Here is a 20,292-nt window from a genome sequence, read left to right on the forward strand (position 1 = left end):
CTGCATCCCCCTCATTTATACTGTTTACCGCTCACAAATTTCCCCAAGACCATATAACAATGCCAAGGCAGTGGCTATCCACACTGGCAGTGGTATTATCCCCACTATCACTTCTTATCACTGGCTGAAATAATTAATAAGAATACATTCTCAACTGATTATCTAAATGCACATGGGCTTGAGTCAGGCACCCAGCATGATTTCAGCAGTATGACATGTCATCAGTTCAGCTCTTGCTGGAGTTGCAGTCTGTATAGTGTGTGCATTGGATGCTCTGCTATTATGTCATTATTCTAAAGCCATACGCAGACTGAGGTCATGACTCCCTTTTCTTGTGATGGTTCTTTTACCATTTAACTGACAACACACAAAGGATGCAAAGACTTGGCTTCCTCCCAACTTATTTACCCATTGCAAAATGGGTATTGGGTAACATATTTTTTTCAGTACAGTATATTGGTTGGCTTCCCACCTTTTCTCTATATTAATTAACTCTGTGTAAAAAAAAAAATCACAATTGCACAACATTTTTTACAATATGGAGGGGATGTGATAATATACTTTCCTGCATGTGTCTGGGTTATTAACTTTTATTTATAAATACCAAAACTGCCTGGGATGCATAGCAAAAACATCTTACAGAAAAAAAAAGTTTAGCTTATTTATTTACTTTATTTTCATCAGCATTTATTTATGTCACGCTGCCTATAGCTTTTAACTACTAAAGAAAAAGAAGAAAAAATCCTAACACAGATAAACATTAAAACTGTTTACTATCAAAAGGTTGAAATTCATATGGTCTAACGTTCATTTGACCGACCCATATGGCCGACACATGAATATTAAGTAGTTCATTTGGTCAACAGGAGGTGCATGCAAATTAGCTGTTGACATTATATTGACAACAGGACAAGGATATACCCTTGTCAGCACTGTTGTGCGATCTCGGAGTTATAATATATAAGTAGCAGGGGGTGTGGGGTGCATGGGGGACAGCCCCCCCTGAAAAAACACTGCTGTTAGTGTTGCGGGTGTTTTTTGACTATTTAAACTTTGACATTTTTTTTCAGTATTTTGAATGTTTGATGGAATGACTTTCGACATTATGACTGTCGACCATATGAATTTCAACATTTTGATAGTAAACCCATTAAAACACTATTCTGTGTCTGACGGGTTATTTCTGCCATATTTGTTTTATGTCTAACAAGAATTACAAAGAAATTGAATTATTATCAGGAGTCTGTGACTGCTTGCCCACTTAGTCAGATCATTTTCTTGTTTGCTGAATAAGCTACAGATCATGTTTAACCAACAGTTTCTTTTTCCACATTTCATTGGAATTGTTTTAGGTGTGCCCCAGGCTTTCTTGAATCTACTTACTGTTTATAATTCTACAACATCTTAGATAAGGCTGTTCTAGTGATGCACCACTCTTTGTGTGAAATAAATCTTCATTATGACACCAGAAAGTTGTCCTATTTTTATGTCTTTAAGCTTGGCATTCTTTTAGTTATTTGTGACACCTGAACTCTGTGGATTCCTCTCAGGTTCACAAATATTAATATGTCCTCCTCTCGTTTTTATTCACTATTATAAATGTTAAGCTCTTCTAGTTTCTCACTTCATAGGTTTTTGTGTAGACTATACTTTATTTTGTACATACTAATTTGATAGAATATTTTGAACTGTATGCATCCTATCTATGTCCTTCTGAAGATGAGGTATCCAGAAGAGCACATAAAGTAATCCAGGTTATATACTACCATCTGTCTACACAGCGTAACAATAAGTTCTCATTTCTGCTTGTAATGCCTCTTTGCATACATCCCATGGTCATACCAGAATAAATTTCTCCTCTCTTATTTTACTCGCTTACTTTAGGTCAGCTGATATGAATAACCTTCAGGTCCCCTACCTCATTGATTATTGTTACAGTTTATTTTCTAATTATGTGCTAATTTCCTGTGTGATTGCTTTACAGATGCATTATTGCCATATCGTAAATCATTCACACTGCTTGTCTTCTCACCTTTTCTTTACCTCCTTTTGTATCAATTTTGTTTTATCATTTTGTGATATCAGCACCTCCCCTATACAGCTTACATTTAAATGTAATGACATTTATATTTGGCATGTTTCAGAGAATTGAGGACACAACACTTCATTATGCTTGCAATTAATTATTTCTCAGTAAAAAATAGTCCTCTTTTAAAATTGGCAATATCATGTGTGATTGTCACATTTAATCAAAATTACACTGAAATTCCACTTTCAATAGCTTAGCTAAATCTTAGCCTTATGGAAGTGCTTACGTTCTACCTGAAAATCCAAGTCCATTCTAAGGTAGGTGTCACTCACTCATACACACACACACACACACACACACACACACACACACACACACACACACACACACACACACACACACACACACACGCACACATACACACACACACACACACACACACATACACACACGCACACACAAAATTAGCCAGTCAGCCTTTATAGATGTAGCATATCTCTGGTTTTGGAAGTGACAGTACAAAACAGGAGTGCACAGAAGAAACCCACAATGCAACACAGAGAACTTGAAAGCTGTGCACAGAGTGCAACCAAGATGTATACTGAACTGAGTTAAAACTGCAGTAATAAGGTATAATATATGTGCGTAGTGTGTGTGTGTGTGTGTGTGTGTGTGAGAGAGACCACACACACGCACACACACACACACACACACACACACACACACACACACACACACACACACACACACACACACAAAACACACACAGACGCACTTGCAGATGTACACACACAAAATACAAACACTTGAATTTAATATGGAGAGTTTTATTAGTAAAATGTTGTTTCTTTAATTATGACTATTAAGAAGTTTATCATTAATAGCCCTTTTTCACTTTATGTCACTGTGGATGTGGTCTCCATATTTCTGAGGTCAGGGATCTCACAAGCCAAATAATTAGATAGCAAAAGTAAATTTTTTCTTATTTATTCTAGTTCTTCCATGTTTGCATTTTCCTTAAATTAAAGCATTTTTATGCAAGAACTGCAAGCAGAACAGCCCCATTTAAACATGGAACTATATAAGAATTTCCATGCACTCTGCATCATATTACTTAAGGGATTCAGATCAAAAACTACAAGATCATGTTTTTAGAGCTCACAGTCTAAGCTTCTGTGCTATACAAATACTGTTAGCTTTGTCATAATCTCTGTTTTTCAGATGAAGAAAAACACTTATTCATTTAAAGTTTTATTGTTTACCCTATTCCTATAGTACACAATTGAATTTAAATTTTGCAACTGACTTGAGCCTTTCATCATCTGCCTCATGTGTTAATATGCCAACAAGTGAGACAATTGTTAAAGAGAGCTAACAAATTGTTTCCTAAGCACTTAGCAACCGTGCTTGTCTGGCTACACCCCTGACGTGTTAGAAATGAAATGCCAGACTGACCAGAGGAGGAGATAGGGGACATGTGGTTAGAAAGAGGAGCAGGAAACAAAAAGTGAGCCCTGTACAGAAATATCCAGGTCCTGCAGCTTGCAAAACCTACTGCTAGACTGTAACATCCCCAGGTGAGCTAGCATAATATGTTACCTGATTCAGCAGCATGGTGAATATTTGTAGAAACCTGCATAGCAACTCTGCTATAAAAAGTGAATCAGTATAGGAGGAATGCCACAAATTTACTGTGACCAGAGGGCAAAATGCTAATGAAATACTATTGCAAGCCAAACTCAAACCAAACATTCAGATACATGGAAATGTAAGATTGTTTTTGTGTTTTTAGGCAGCTATACTATATACTAACTTTGGAAAGAACTCGGATGTTTTAGGACTATCTTCAGCTTTCTTTATTAACATTCGGGGTATAGTTCGAATCACTTCACTCTGCAGGACTTCATTGTGCGCTGTCGATGTTAATCTGCATCAAGGAAAAAAAAGGATTTTCAAGGTTCTGTTTAGGATTATTTTTCATTTTCAAGTGCATTAAACTACATCAAGAAAGATTTGCTGGACTTTAAACAGAAGAAACTACAGCTGAGTTTTTTGAGGTAAGTTGTTTTGTTGAATTTTGCAGTATTTTATTAAATGGGTATTAAATATACTGATGCTGTAGTTAGGATTATAGACATTCTGTGGTCTGTTACAAGAGGCAAGTGGTACATGGAGACAATCAGGCTATTCTGGGTAGGGCGGCACCCACATATGAGCTTCTGGACTGTATGTACAAATATAAAACATCCCGCTCTTACTATTGTTTTAGCTGCTCAGCGTAGTAAATGTGAATGTTGTGTGATTATTTCAAATCATATATTTTACAAAAGGTTCACATGATTAATGCTGATTGGGATTTCCTTCACTCTGACACTGATTCTACCTGTTTTCGAGAATGATACCTGCCTCACTTTGCTCCCAAGACATCAACGGTGCTGTACATGGACGGTGCTACTTCCAGCTTAGGTAGAAATCAGAACAACAGGAAGCAAGAGACGGGCAGAGAGGAAAAGAAGAGAGAGAGAGAGAGAGAGAGAGATGCATATTTTTGGCAGAAAGATAGTTAGTGGTTTTGACCTAATACTTGCATTTATTACCAAATTGCAGTTTTGAGTTTGTGCTATTAATGAAATGCCTGATATGGCTTAGATTCTGCTCTATCTTCTTTCAGAGTTCAGTGATATACTGTGGTCATGAGAACTGAGATGCTGGTGCATTTGTTCCACAGCTTCATCTGACAAAGCCTGAGTATTGTTAAGGTGTGCCCTCAATAGCTTCTATCTCAATAAACATGTAGCAGTAATTGCTTGAGTGAGTATGTGTTGACATCCTCTGTAGACATTTGCACCTTGTATTAGTTACAACTGTTTTAATGTAGTCTACTGTTTAGCTGAAATCTGCTGCACCCATTCTCACCTGGAATTTCCATCAACTTTGTTAAAACTGTTAAGCACCTTATAGAACTCTTTCATGTACATCGGCCATATTAAATTGAACTTGACTTAGATTAAAAATTGTTATTTTTTTATTTTTATTTATTTAACATTTGCTTACCAGGAAACACTTTGGTTCACAAAACAGTTTCATGAAAACAGATGCATGAGTGCAAACTAATGCTGCTTTTCATATTAATAATACACCAAGTATTTTATTGTCTTGAAGATGGAAATATTTTGTTTTTTGTTTTTATTTTAGTTGGATAGGAAGACATCAACTACATTCAGGTTAAATAAAAAAGTTAAATGGTAACATGTTAACTGATTTGTTTATTTTTTTAATTTCCTTTATTAACTCAGTAGGGGGTAATAATTAAATATTTTATTACGGTATAGCCCAGAAGGCTAAAAAAAGGATGTTCCCAGTAAAATACTTTGCAGAAAAATAAAATATATTATCACATTAAAAATTATACAGTTAAAAAAAGGCAGTTATTGAATTTGAAACCTATGTTTAATTCCACCTTAACACATAGAAAAGTAGAAGGCTTGTTCCTTTGCTGTATCCAAGATTAGGGATGCTGCATTTATATGATTAAGGCTTAGGGAACAGCAAAAGCTTCTAGAACCATATGAAGTTGTATTTGAATCCATTACCTGTGCTGCCCAGGCAAGCCCTATCAATTCTGTGAGGGGTAAGTGCAGACAAATAGCATGGAGTCATTTTAGAGAAATGTAACATTACAAACTGTAATTCAGTCAGGGCTGAACGCTAGAATTAAATGAAATTAATGAATGGTGCTCCAGGATTAACCCTCCCCCTCTGTGGTGACTTGCTGCCTCCTCTCCCCATTCTAGAACTATCTCTAAGCAGATGCATAATGATTGCTCACACAAATCCTGACTTTGGGGCAACTGTGGACTCCCAATCATTATAGTTTCTGATATTACTTGACTGATAAACTGATGACTCAAAGAAGAATCAATTGATTGGCATTACACAAAGTTGGATTACTGTATATCTTCTTCAGTTAAAGGCCCGTGTTTTTAATAGATTTTTTAGCTAAGATTTAAGGAATGTCAACATGCTCGCAAATATCAGACACAGACAGCTGTGGACTTTAGATTAGGGAGCATATCACAGCAACTGCACTTTCAATGTTCAAACATTTCTTTAAAGTGGCCTCATTGTACTAGTGAAAAACAATTAAGTTCTGTTCTGCTGCAACTGCCCTTTAACTCTGGCAGTAAATTTTCCTGTCCTGTCTATACCATTTCCATGCATGTGATCAGCTTAATCATATGAGGCTAAACAGCATCTGTATTGTCTAAAGAAACATGAAAATTATAAAAGCTTAACAGACACTGAAGTGTAGCTGTCTGCATCTAGAGATAAGAAACTGACAATTTAGAGGCACCACTACAAAATTAGACTTTATTATGACTGGGGAAAAAACTGTCTCATCTCATAACACACTATTTTGAGAAAAATATGGTTGGACAGCTGTGAGGAAATTATTTTAAGATAAGGTTCTTCAGGAAGTCATTTTTGTACTAGGGTAGGTGACAATTAAATAGGCAGTTTTATCTTGTGACAAGCCCTTATGTATACCTTTCTTGAGTCATGCTGTACTCCATATTTTGTTCCATGCCTCTCCCTTGCATAAATATGGTAACTCACTGGGTAGTGATCACCTCTGTTTTTGAAAGAAAGATTTATAGTTAATGCCAATTGATTTCTTGACAGTCATGTTTTAATAATATGAATTAAATCAGGATGGGGTGCCTTTTCTTTTATTATCCCAATTGTAATTCAACCAACTGCATACCATGTGAATATCAGCACTGTATGTACATTCCACAGATTATTACTTTGTTTAAAATACAGCTGGAATTCACAGTTGTGTTACTTAGCTTTTCAAATTTTTACTGTATGTTATTCTTGAAGGCCAGTAGGTCATTGGATTGACAACTGAACCTATGAATTTACAAACCTATGAACATATGAAACGATAACCCGACCGACTAGATGGTTTACATTCTACAGAATTTGGCTAAAGTATTGACGTAACTCTTGATCGTGATATTCAGCAAAGACATGGCAAAGACAGAAATATCCAAAGACTAGAGAACTGCACATTTGATTTCCTTGAATAAAGAAGAAAAATCTAGTGAATTGTAGATATGATTCTATCTGTGCTGGCAGAAAAAGTTAATGAAAAAACTGTTAGAAAAGACAGCTGCATTTTCAGTAGATAATATTCTCCCTGATAACAGTCAGCAGAGGTTTATTACAACTAGCAGCTGTCATTTGAGTGTGATAACAGTTTTGTGATCAGTTACTACAGACTTCTTTACCTTCAGCTGAGTGTAAACTGGAAGAAGTTCCTACTCATCAAATTTACTTTCCTAAGTTGAAAATTATCAATCATTATTTTTCACTGAGAATCACTGCTGCTGTGGTTTCTAATATTGTGGTAACCATGGTTCAAACATTTTTTGGGGGGCCTTTTCGTTTTTTTCTGTGGTTATGCAGTTATGGGTTGGTATATATAAGTTCTATGGGTCAGAGTACAGGTGGCTTGCCTCCTTATTTTTTCCCGCATCTGGCTAAAGCTACAACATTTTTTTTTACCTCTGGTTGCTGCTTTGAGTGATGTGTTCTTGTTCAAACGTAGGGGAACCATTATTAGAAATCTTGACAGATATGTGACCATGGCAGTTGTTTATCTTGTCTTTTAATAAGGTTTTTGATTATGTACAGCACATGCTTGCAAGGCTTTGGTACAAGGAAGTGAAGTTTTGCATAGCTGATCTGTAGTGCAGAAGGTGCTAAACTGTAGTGTGAGAATTGTGTCAGAATGAATCATGTCAACTGGCTTGACACAGGGCCCATTGGGGGTCAGCACTTTTTAAAGTGTATGCTTCCGAGATATTCTGTAAACAAGACTGTCTGAGCTGTAGAAGACTGGAGACATGATCTAAAGAAGAATGTAAAGCACTTGAATGAATGGGCAGAAACTAGAATTTAAGATATAATAGAAGCAAATGAAAAAAAAATGGTTTATTTAAGTCATAATAACCCTGGTATGTAATATATTTTGAGGTGAATACATATATTTACAACTATTATACGTTAAATAAGTTATCAAGAGCAGTGTCAAAAAAGTAAAGCTCCAGCAGCAGTAAAACAGAAAGATGTCAGGATATGTTCCTCAGGAAATTTAATCTTAATTCTCCACTCTAACTCATCCACTAAGATATTTTGTTCCTTTTTACATCTGTAACTTATTTTACTCGAATTTCTCAAATGTTTTGAAACTTTTGTACATATTATAAATGAATATATTGGATTTATTATATATACAGAGCATTGCTCAACCATTGTACTGTTTATTGTTATTTATTTATGAGTTATTGTACTCTTGTCTATTTTGTACGACTGCTAAGTTTTTGAACCGGACTAAAACTGAAATCGGTGAAAACTGATCAGTGCTGTAACTTGATAAATTCAAATGAATAAATTAATTAATTAATAATTCAAGGCATAAAGAAGCACTAATACTATAACAATTTGTGCATAACTGGATATAGGATTATTGTGAGGTATTTGGAGGAACCAGAAAACTTGTGGGGGTCACAAACAAAGATTAAGAGAACTGAGGCACTTCTTATTTATAAAGAAATGAGACAGAGTTGATATATTATGAGCGCATAATATTTATTAGGGCAATATGACCAAATTACATCAAATAAACCGAAAGAAAATGAAGAGGAGGAAATGACAGATGGAGGGAACAAACTTAAGGAACTGGAGTTGGAGTGATGCATGGTGGACTAATGGAATGCACTTCTAGAATGCATGCTGGAGAAAGACTCTATTGTATTATTAAAGAAAACCTGAGATAAAAGCAAAATGGGATGACTGAAAGGAGTGAACTATTTATTTATTTATTAATTGTTATGGAGTGACTCAATACAGTAGTAGTCCCTTTGTATGTCAGATAAATGTAATTAAAAGAAAGAAATGCTATTCTTACAGCACAGTTTCACAGAGAGTAATGAGAAAAATGTGGCCCTGATATGATTCTCTGATGATATGCACAGGTCTCTGTATGACAAATGTGACCTCTTTCTAGCCCGAGCTGTGGCATAAAGAGATAAAGCCCTGACAACAGCCCAGATGACCCGACTAGTGTTTTGAGCATCGAAAGTGCTGACAAAGGGATGATGGACATGCGCATTCTGAGGGTGGGAGTTTACACTTTAAAACATCTCATGGTCAATCTCCAGTGAAGGCCAGGGATGAACAATGGGGGATTTTCTTCAGGGAGGGAGGAAGGACACTGGCTGAGCCACTGTAAAAGAGAGAGATGATACTCTAGTGTGCCTACTACACATCTGTCCTAAACATTACAGGTGTATGTAGACAGTGGGAAATTAGGCAAAATTAAAACAATTCCTTCTAGCCAACAATTTAATGCTGCTAAATGGAGCCTCAATCTCCTCCCAAACCCTGAACATGAGTTAGACAAAATCTAGAAAAAGCTTATTGGGTTTAGTAGACCTCAGTGAACAAGCAGAAGCTACCATGAATAGTTGACGTTCGGCTGCAGGGAAGGGTGTATGTTTGTGTGTGTGTGTGTGTGTGTGTGCATGTGTGTGAGGTTTTGTGTGTGTGTGTGTGTGTGTGTGTGTGTGTGTGTGTGTGTGTGTGTGTGTGTGTGTGTGTGTGTGTGTGTGTGAAAAATATCTAAAAAAATAAATATAACCATATTTCTCAGCCTATCAAAAGCATTTGCTTTGGTACATTATGCTCTTTTCTGGCAATGCTAAAACATTATCAGTTGGAAAGACCTCATGTCTGTGGCTTTAGCAATATATCTTATTAACGGACTGACTTTGTTGTTAGGGAAAAGTCCAGATAGGTGTTGGTTAGTAAGCTGTGTTTTAAGATAAGTGACCTTGTTTTGAGAATGATATGAGGCTGTTTGTGCAGGTTGTATCATAAGTGAATTGGATCCATAATGAAAGACATTACGAGGTGTATCGGGGAAGTATGCAAGTTAGCATGGTGCTTACCGTTGCGTTGCTCTTATCTCAAATGTCAAGGTGCATAGACCTCAGGCATACTTACCTCTGGTTTGGGATTATAGAAGCAATATCCATTCTCTATAGTGGTTTATTGAGGGTAGTTTGATAGGAACTGCACTCTGCAGTAGAGTGAATGGTGCTGTATGATCATTTTGGATATGTATAAGCCATGATTACTGTTCTTCAGTCTTTTTATAATAACCACATTCTTGCTGTATGGTTGCAACATTTTGTGTTTGTGTATTTTGTGAAGGACCTATACTTGATGCTTGCAGGTTGTATTATGCATAACATTCATATCAATACAATGAATGATTGGAAAAAGACAGTAATTAAAGATGAATTATGGGAAATACACACTAATTCATAAATGGCTCATTGAAGCTTGAGCTGCATGGGAGAAGTTGCCTCTCCACAAGTAAATCTTAAAGTTGATTATATTAAGTAAAGTGCTGTAGGAATATACGCGAAGCTCTGCTCCCCTGTAGAGAAGAATCTCTTCTAATGGTACATGCAGCTGCCATTTTGGACTTACTGTCCTACCCCCCCCCCCCCATTAAATTCTTACACAAATTTCATTTGCACTCATTCTCCAAACCCAACAGTGCTCATACAGGGGTTTGACAGAGATCAGTACATTGTCTTTACCATATTTTGTAAGCAAAACTGGACCTATTATCTACATTTATGCATTGATGTCTGTGTTGTCAATGTTAGGAATGTCAACATATGGCATGTACTAAACAAAGCATTTTATTCAGCTGGAAAAGCCACAGAGATTTCTAATAAAAAAATCAAGTCTTAACCCTTTTAGCTATTCTGACACGTTAGCTTGAATATCCTTGTATTCTACGACCTACTAGTACATTCACAGTGAAATATAGCTAGCATTCTGTGTTATAAGTAAACAAGCCTTGTTTGACCTCTCATGCTATAGCAGGGCAGCAGCATCTCAAATGCCCATACAAAAGACCTCATTTAACACCAGCAAATTAACAAAGCTTGCAGGAAAGAGAGTTTCATAATTCAATGCACTTCCTTCTTGTGGAGCAAACTTCTGCTATGTAACAAACACAGTAATACAACAGTAACCTTAAAAGCCAAATTTGCTGAATGGACGAGTAACCTCTGATTCACCCCAGGGATTATCTGCACAGATCTCCTAAATAAAGAAGGAGAGCATTATTAGCGTATTTTTCTTACAAGGTGTTTAGGGGTTATGCATTTTATAGCCACAATAACTGCTTACACTGTAATTTTCCATGTTCCTCTGTTTCAGTTTTCAGTGACTATCCACATTAACACATCAGGGACATGCAGACTACACAGATTTCACCATAGCTAGGAAACCATACTGGAGACATGAAGAAGTGCTGTGATATGTTATGAAATCAAATAACAAAAGAAATTATGACTTCCAGAAACTGGTTTTATATATAATATATCAGAGGATATGTCATCCTATGATAACATTTTTTATTGGTTTATTACTCTAGTAATATCCATAGGGGTATATACGGGACAGAACATAAACACTGAAATGGCTATACTTCATTAGTGAATCGCAAAATAAACACCAAATTTATGGAAATTGAAACTCGGACTCAAGTAGTGATCCAAAGTCAATAATCATGAATTGTAACCTACTGATTACACTGTCCCATGGTCCCATTTGGTGACCACGAGACCTGACATGCAGAGACATTGCAGCTCAGAATACCATAAATTAAATGCGTTTCAGTAACCTACTGGGTATAAGGTAGATTATGCAAACTAGATGGATGTGACAAATTTGACTTTGGTAAGTCAGAGGAGACCCAAAACTCAAGTTATCAAGAGTAGACACTGTTCATTTATTGCGCATGCATACATACACGTGTGTGTGTGTGTTGTGTGTACATATGTGTTTGTGCGTATGCATGTGCACGCGAGCGTGTGTTTGTGTGTCTGTGTGTGTGTGTGTGTGTGCACGTGTGTGCGTGTGTGTAGGTTTGTAGTGTGCACATATGTGTTTGTGCACATGCATGTGCACGTGAGCGTGTGTGTGTGTGTGTGTCTGTGTGTGCGTGTGTGCATGCATGTGTGTGTGTGTGTGTGTGTGTGTGTGTGTGTGTGTGTGTGTGTGTGTGTGTGTGTGTGTGTGTGTGTGTGCATGCATGTGAGCGTGTGTGTGTGTGTGTGTGTGTGTGTGTGTGTGTGTGTGTGTGTGTGTGTGTGTGTGTGTGTGTGTGTGTGTACCTGTTGCAATCAGTAACAGTGGATGGTATTTTTCTTTGTTTTCCTGGCTGCTGGGTGCTCTGCATGTGAGATCGCCATACAGCAGGGTATAGAAATTTGGCCTTCTCCTACTGTTGTGTGATCTTGTAGTTTGTATATATAAAATTAGCAGGGGGTGTGGAGGATTTACATAGAGGGAAGCCCCCCTGCTACCCTCACACCCCCCTGCTAATTTTATACACTAGCTCTGATATTCCACAGTACCAGGGAAAGTGAACATTCCCATCTCCAGGGACTGTACAGTCTTGCAACTATGTCGGCCATCTATTTAGTTGACCAAATTGCATTGACTAATCAGTTGTTGACTTTACACAAATCAACAATAGTTGGTCCTCCCATATATCAATATCTCTGTTTGCCTTTCTATCTATCTATCTATCTATCTATCTATCTATCTATCTATCTATCTATCTATCTATCATATGAAATTGCCACATAATGCAGGAAGTACTCCTTCCATCTGCCTTTTAATGTCCTGTAGACTTTGTGAGCAGTTTGTTGCTGTCATCCCTTATGAAGGGTATCTGACTATCTTCTTTATCTTTCTGATTTTGCCTTGTAACCTAATATAGTTTCTTTGTGCCATCTACTGAGTCACTTTCCAGAAACTGGTAGAGAACCTCTGATGCCTTCCTTGTTCTTTGCTATTGCAATTCCTGTTTTAGCCTCTTTGTTACTCAACCAGTATTCCTTCCTAGCCAGGTCTATCTTTTCTGTCTCTCACTTTTTTCTGCACTCCCTCTTTCTTTTGTTGACTTCCTAGACTTCTGCATTCCACCACCAGCTTTCCTTATGTACCTTATTAAATAACTCGATTGTCTGAATTTCTGTTCTGTAGTTTTCACACTTGCTGTTTTGAGGTACTGCCATTCTTCTTCAACTCCACCTAATTCATCTTCTTGAGATGCTAGAACCCTGAGTAATTCCTTGAACTGTTGTCCTTTCTCTTGAGTCAACTTCCAGGTCTTCAGCGTAGTCTCTGTTGACCTTAGAGTCTCCTCTGACCACTGCTTGCAGCTGGTGGTGGCAACCAGTGGTTTATGCAGTGGTCTGATTGTTTCACTGGGGATGAGTTTGCAATCACTGATTCTACCCACTGCACTTTCCTAATGAGGAGGAAGTGGGTTTCAAGAGGACTTTGATTCTGTCTGCTATAAAATCTGATCGATTTATATTCACAAACTGTTTAAAATTCATTATGTCTCTGTTGCTGATATTTTGTGAAAAACCTGCAGTATGCTAAAAATAAATTTATGATATTTACAAATTCTGATACATGTCTCTAAAATTTCATCTAGTTTCTTATTATGAGTAGTTTGTCTTGAAGTCCTAATAACCTGACTACAGGCTATGTTCGTAATCACATATCTAGGATGCATTCTGTCATTAACAATTATCATTAATATCATTATATGCTGCTACTATTAAGTTAAACATTTTTCTTATAATCATAGGTTGCTAGCTGTCCAGTCTTGTCAAGATATAGGTGAACATCTAGAAAATCTACACTCTTATCAGATATAAAGCACAAAAAGTTGATTATTGAGGTTTAAAAGTCTAAAAGCAATTCACAATGTTCCACTGTTTACTGCATATGACCATAAAACAGCATTTAATTTAAATGCACATTGTTTTTGCTAAAATTTGTGATCTCTTTCCTTCATTTACTTCCCAAAGATCATTACTACAGGTGAGGGTGGCAGCAAAGACAGATTGGTAAACTGAAAGCTTCATCATATGACTCAGCTGTCACTTCATTAGAACAGTCATGCCCAATTTTTGCAGTAGTCTTAAGACTGCACTAGTTCATAGCTTCATAGGTTCATAGGTGTGTGCTAGGTTAATGGCCATTGAGCCTTTGCAAGTCTAGCCCACTGAAGTGCCCTGGCATCATGCTGCCCGACGTTAGTTCCCAGTGCCTCTATCAAGCAGAGCCACTGGAGTGATCATCGGGGTGAACTTTCTATTTCCCATCCACTCATCAAGATTTCTCTTGAAGAGGGCCAGTGAGGTGCTCTGCTTGACATGTATGGGAAGTCTATTCCAGAGCATGGGCAGTCTCTGGGTTATGAACCTGTCCCTCCAGCATGTTCTGTTGATTGTGGTAATGAGATTGAGGTCTCTGGAGTGTGTGGTGCGGAGGGATTGGGATTTCTTTAGATGTAGCATTTCTAACAGAGCTGGGTCAGATATGGCTTTGTAAGTCAAGCAGAGATCGCCTCTATGTAGACGATATGAGACAGAGAATAGCTGGAGTTTTTTTTAGTCTGTCCATATAGGGCATGTGTTTAAGGCCTAGGATCCTCTTCGTGAGGTACTTTTGTGGCCTTTCCAGCTGTTGCATGTGTCTAGTGAGGTACATGCCAAATGGGGCATTATACTCAATGATTGGCCTAATGAGGGAAGAGTAGAGAGAAATGATGACCTCTTTCTTCCTGGATGCAAAACCCTTGGTAATGAGATGTGCCACTTAGAAGGACTTTCTGACCACAGTGGCAAAGTGGTGGTTGAAGGAGAGGTTGCTGTCAACTTGTGTCCCCAGGACAGGTGCAGGCCAGTCAGCTCCATGATCCTTTCAGCTTCACTGGTGAACTACCCCCTGTAGCTGTAATCTTACTGAGTCACTCTTTTTCAGAATGCCATGACATCTAATTTGGCAGTTCATATCCAGCAGAACCATTCTAGATCTCACTAGAGATGAGGATCACTTGAAGCCAAGAGGAGAAAGTGTTGCTGTGAAGGCATGAGGATAAAACACTGATACATTTACAGAGAATGATTTTGCAGTTAGTACATTGGAGTAAAGTACTGCACTAGAGTTAATTTACAGACAGACAGGCTGACTCTTAAAAGCTCCAGGGATCACATAGGTAGATCAATGTAATGTTAAAGGCAGGAGGGGTAAGTTACAAACTGCGGGGAGGTGGTTGTGTAAAATAAGTGATTAAAGGGGATGTAGAAGCCAGAAAACAGAAATAAAATCCTTGGTGTTCACCAGCCATATATTTGCTAGCTTAATCAGCAAATTGAACTGGCTTCTAAGAGATGTTAAAGTGAGATACAAGGAGTAGAAAGTAATATTTTCTGATAGAACATTTCTTGCAAAAAAAATTTGTAGTCAGCCTGATTGAGGTGGGCATCTTGAGACAATATAAGAACTGCCTAATACTTTCTGATGATCATCTATTACTCATGTACAATAGTGTATGAGAGATGTACATATTTAATGACATTGGAGGATACAATTCTCACACAAAGATGACTCAGACATCAGGACTGTCAGCAGTAAGACACAGCTCACCATGACCATCATAGTACACATAATTCTTCACATGTTGAGGGTATAAAGGATAACTTCCCTAAAACTCAGACACCTCCAAAATGCAATAAAGGCACTACGTATCCTTTGCAGAACTATATATCTGTTAAGCCTACCACCTCACATAGTGCAAGGAGTCCCAGATTCATGGATGCCAAGCATGTCAGGTAGGCATCCACTGAGCAAGACATTCTTTTTACAGGTGGCTCCATTGTAAGACGTGCAGATGTACCTCTTACCAGGCTGAGTAAGGAAAGAGGGATGGTTATTTGTCTGTCTGGTGCCAGGATATGTCATATCACCCACACACTCAAGTTCTTGAACAAAAAATACCAGTATGACTCTGTTATAGAACATGTAGGTGTCAATACCTTGAGGCGTACCTCAATGGACTACATAAAGAGAGATATAATAGAGCTCTTAAATTATGTTTGTCAGGCAGGTATGAGCCTAGCACTGAGCAGCATTCTATTTTCTTCAAGGAAGATGCTGCAATATGAACAAAAATTGACTTCAATAATTGGCTTAGTTTTTGGTGTTATTCAAAGTGGGTTCAATATTTGTTAACCTAGGAATACATGATTGACAGACTATATTGCTTCACGATGTATGGCCTGCATATGTCCTCCATAGGCTTTTGAATATTTGTAAAGACTCCATAGTGCGTTTTTTCACTATGCCAAACAGATAAACCTACCAGCGTAATGAAACAAGCAAAGGAAAATAGGAAGGTGTTACTGATCAATGCTAGGAGCCTAAACAAGAAACTTCCCTCCCTACAAGTCCTCATTACCATGGAGGAAGTAGACGTATGTGTATTAACTGAGACTTGGTTTAAAATGGTGGGGAGCACTTCAGCTGCACAGGACTATATTGCCTTCCACACTATCAGACCAGCCACTGGGCAGGAGGGAAAAAAAAAGGTTGAGGTGTCTCAAAGATTCGGAAGAGACTCACATCAAGTCTGGCTAAGCAAAATGATGCAGTAGAGCTTCTTTATGTCGAAACCACCATCAGAAAGGTCTCTTCACACATGCTGGCTAGCTATAGTACTCCTTCTATGATGAAAAAAAGCCATAATACCTACCTACAGAAACTGGAATCACTCAGTATTAAACCCAATACCATTTTCTTAGGTGATCTAAACTATGCAACTATAGACTGGGAAGCCTATACCACCACTAGTGCACAAGCACAGAGACTCCTGGATTTTATCAGTACAAACACTCTGGAACACCTAGTCAGAGAACCCACTAGGGGGAATAATATCTTAGACTTTTTCTTTACGTGGGCATCTTGCAACATCCCTTGTGTATATTTATCACTTATTAGGTCTTACCATAAAGCCATCTCCTTTGAAATAAATTTGAGTCCAGGGACTACTTCCTTACCTGGTACCTTTAAAAATGTCTGTAAGACAAAGTACCTACTCCTAAGTGATATATTGGCAGGTTTCACATTCTCAACTAACCCAGTTAACTCCACTGAATATGTGGAAACATGCACTACTAAACTTTACCAGCATGTAAACAGCTGCATAGCTGCAGCTGTACTCGGAAGAATCAAGTGAAGGGCATGCCACAAAAACAACCCCCCAGGGTGAACTTTAATATCAACAAGTTTTACAATAACTGGAAGACATTATTAGCTAAAATTAAGCAGAGCAATATGCAGAAAGAAAGACCACTTGTCATTAAATTAAATAAGCACTTTGACTCAAGTGCTAAATTAAATGTATCAAAGAAAATTTGAGGTGAAAAATAACAACCCAAGCAATGGATAATCACAAGGGCTTTTTAAATTAAGTTCATAATTTCAGAAGCATTACACAACAATGCACTGAGCTGATTGTAAGCAATGTTAGCTACACCAAAGGTGAAAATGCAGCTAACATACTGACTGATAAATTTAGCTCAAACTTTATGCCTCTCTCTCTCTCTCTCTCTCCTGTCTATATCACAAGAAATATCTAAAACCAGCTTGCCACCAGCAATCAGTCCAGGTTCTGAAAGTGCTATCAAAAACAAACAATATCGCATCAATGGATCCTGACAATATCCCAGGATGCATCTTGAATATCATGAAGCACAATTTAGTCATGTCCCTAACAATACTGTTCAATCTTAGCCTCTATATGGGTTTTGTACGAAGTGACTGGAGAACAGCAACAGTTATTCCCCTGCATAAGGTAGGACTTTTCATGGGCCAAGGCAATTATAGAACCAAAAGTTTAACCAGCCTCGCATGCAAAGAAATGGAAAGAATTGCATAGAATTAAGCAGTAAGGACACAATTAACCTCCAAACATTGGATTCATCTCAGTTTGGATTCTTCAAAGGCAGGTCATACTTACTCAAGGTGGTAGACTTTTTTAAAAGGTCACCAAAGCAATGGACAAAGGTTAAATGATACCCACTATCTACTTCAATTTGGCCAAGGCTTTTGACACAATCCCCCACTCAAGTGTAGTAGAAAAGCTATACTAGGAATAATCCCCTTTGCCACTCTTTGGATTGCTAACTGGCTCACAGACAGGATGCAGGAGATCAGAATAAGCCAAACTGTCTCCACAAAGAGATCAGTCACCAGTGGACTCCCCCAGCGTTCTGTGTTGGGACCTCTTCTGCTTGTCATCTACTTCAAAGAAGTAATAGCCAATACCAAAGATCATTGGCTAACTAAGTTTGCAGATGACTGCAAGCTAGGAGTAGTCAGATGTTCAGTGACTTACTTTGGTGTAAGCATGATTTATAGTTAGGCCTTACACCAACAAGTCAATTACACTGAGAGTAAATCTTTTGGAATCTTGCCAGACACTTTACACTTACCTGCCTTAAATTTAAGCTCATCCATTCTGATTTGGTCATCAATATATCTGTATCATATTCCAGTCTATTAGAAATGTGGTTTGTGCAATATAGGATATTTTTTTTTAATGTGTGGCACTCTACATTTGACTGTTAACAATGTTTTTGAAACTACAGCATTCAAATGGATATGAGTTAATCAGCATAAAGTTACACTGAATAAATCCGAATACTTCTGACAAATGATTTGCATCTATCTACTTTCAGGGTTTGATTACTGGTATAAACTTAATATAATTGCATACAGATTTAAACTTATCCACCTAGTAGCTTGACCTATGATGAAATTTGCTGTGCTTTTTTAAATTAAATTTACACTGCTTACAGCAGAAACAAATGTCTTTAATGAAAGTTTAACATAAAATATGGCTTTGCTTCCTGAGTATTATTGAGGAGTTTAATGATTTACAAACCTCGCTAGCTATAATTCTCTTAGCATGAATGCACAACTCACCTGTTGGGTTTCTTTTATATGGCTTGAGATGTTGTAATAGACTTGCTCAGGCTCAGTCCTGAGATATTGCTGCTCTTCTTCACAGATAGTTAACCAAGTGGTTCATCTGGAATTATTTTCCTGTTTAGTTGTTGTCATGGGGCTATTTGATAGCAGCGTGGAAAATTTTGCAATGTGTGTGACTGACTGCATGATCTGCTTGCACAACCTTGTGATCTATGCACAACCTGCCTCCATTATAAGAATGTACATATATTTCAAAGTATGATGTGAACTGTAAAGACTTAATTACCTACCTAAAATTATTTAATTACTGAAGGATATGTACAATTAAAGCTTATGAATATTACCCGAACCACTGTGCTGTACAATACTTTATGATACACTGGCCATCAGTTATAGCCGGACTGTTGTGTTAATGGTTCCTGATAAAATGTTACACTACCGTCATGCAGCTGAACTATTGTAATAAGTGAACAGTGCTGTGATGCTGTGATGCTGTGATGTAATGAACTGATTAATGCTGATGCACAGTTTCTATTCTCACCACAAAAGAAGTGCATTACTTGTTTAGAATAGGTTCATAGGTTCATAGGTAGGTACTAGGCTATCTGCCAGAAGAGATTTATAAGCCTAGCTGGAATGTGTTGGCTTTTGCCGCCCCCTTAGATTAGTTCCCTGTGCCTCTGTCCAGCAGAGCCATTGAAGTGATCCCTGGGGTAAACTTTCTGTTTCCCATCCACTCGTCAAGGTTTCTCTTGAAGAGGGTTAGCGAGGAGCTCTGCCTAATTTAGATTGAAATCCTGTTCCAGAGCATGGGAAGTCTCTGGGACAGGAATCTATCCCTCCAGCACATCCTATTTATTGTTGTGGTGAGGTTTAGATTCCTGGAGCATGTGGCTCGTGGGGATATGGTTTTCTTTAGGTGGAGCATGTCCAACAATTCTGAGTTGGACATGGCCTTGTATGTCATGCAGAGATCACCTCTGAGTAGGTGGTATGCAACTGAGTACAGCTGGAGTTTCTTCAGTTGAGCTGCATAGGGCATCTGCTTGAGGCCAGTGATCCTCTTGGTGAGGTACTTCTGTGGTCTTTCCAGTTGTTGCAGGTGTCTTGTAAGGTATATCCCAAATGGGGCATTGTACTCTATGATGGGTCTGATGAGTGATGCATAGAGGGGCCCAATGACCTCTTTTGATCTGGATGCAAACCCTTTTGTGATTAGGTGGGCCACATAGAAGGATTTTCGAACCACTTTGGTGAAGTGATTATCAAAGGAGAGGTTACTATCTACTTGGGTCTCCAGATCTGTTATT

General features: G+C 37.9%; 1 protein-coding gene across 1 annotated transcript in view; it reads left to right on the forward strand.

The window, feature by feature from the left end:
• The first annotated feature begins 3,504 nt into the window (after positions 1–3,504).
• The window catches only part of LOC122813218 (coiled-coil domain-containing protein 190-like), a 199,291-nt gene continuing 182,503 nt past the window's right edge, over positions 3,505–20,292 (forward strand). Inside the window, exon 1 of the mRNA XM_044085403.1 lies at positions 3,505–4,086. The gene's annotated coding sequence lies outside the window, so the exon portion shown is untranslated. The remainder of the gene's footprint in view (positions 4,087–20,292) is intronic.

The sequence above is a fragment of the Protopterus annectens genome, chromosome 10.part0, assembly GCF_019279795.1.
Source record: "Protopterus annectens isolate FY-2018-M chromosome 10.part0, PAN1.0, whole genome shotgun sequence".
In the NCBI taxonomy this organism is placed as follows: domain Eukaryota; kingdom Metazoa; phylum Chordata; order Ceratodontiformes; family Protopteridae; genus Protopterus; species Protopterus annectens.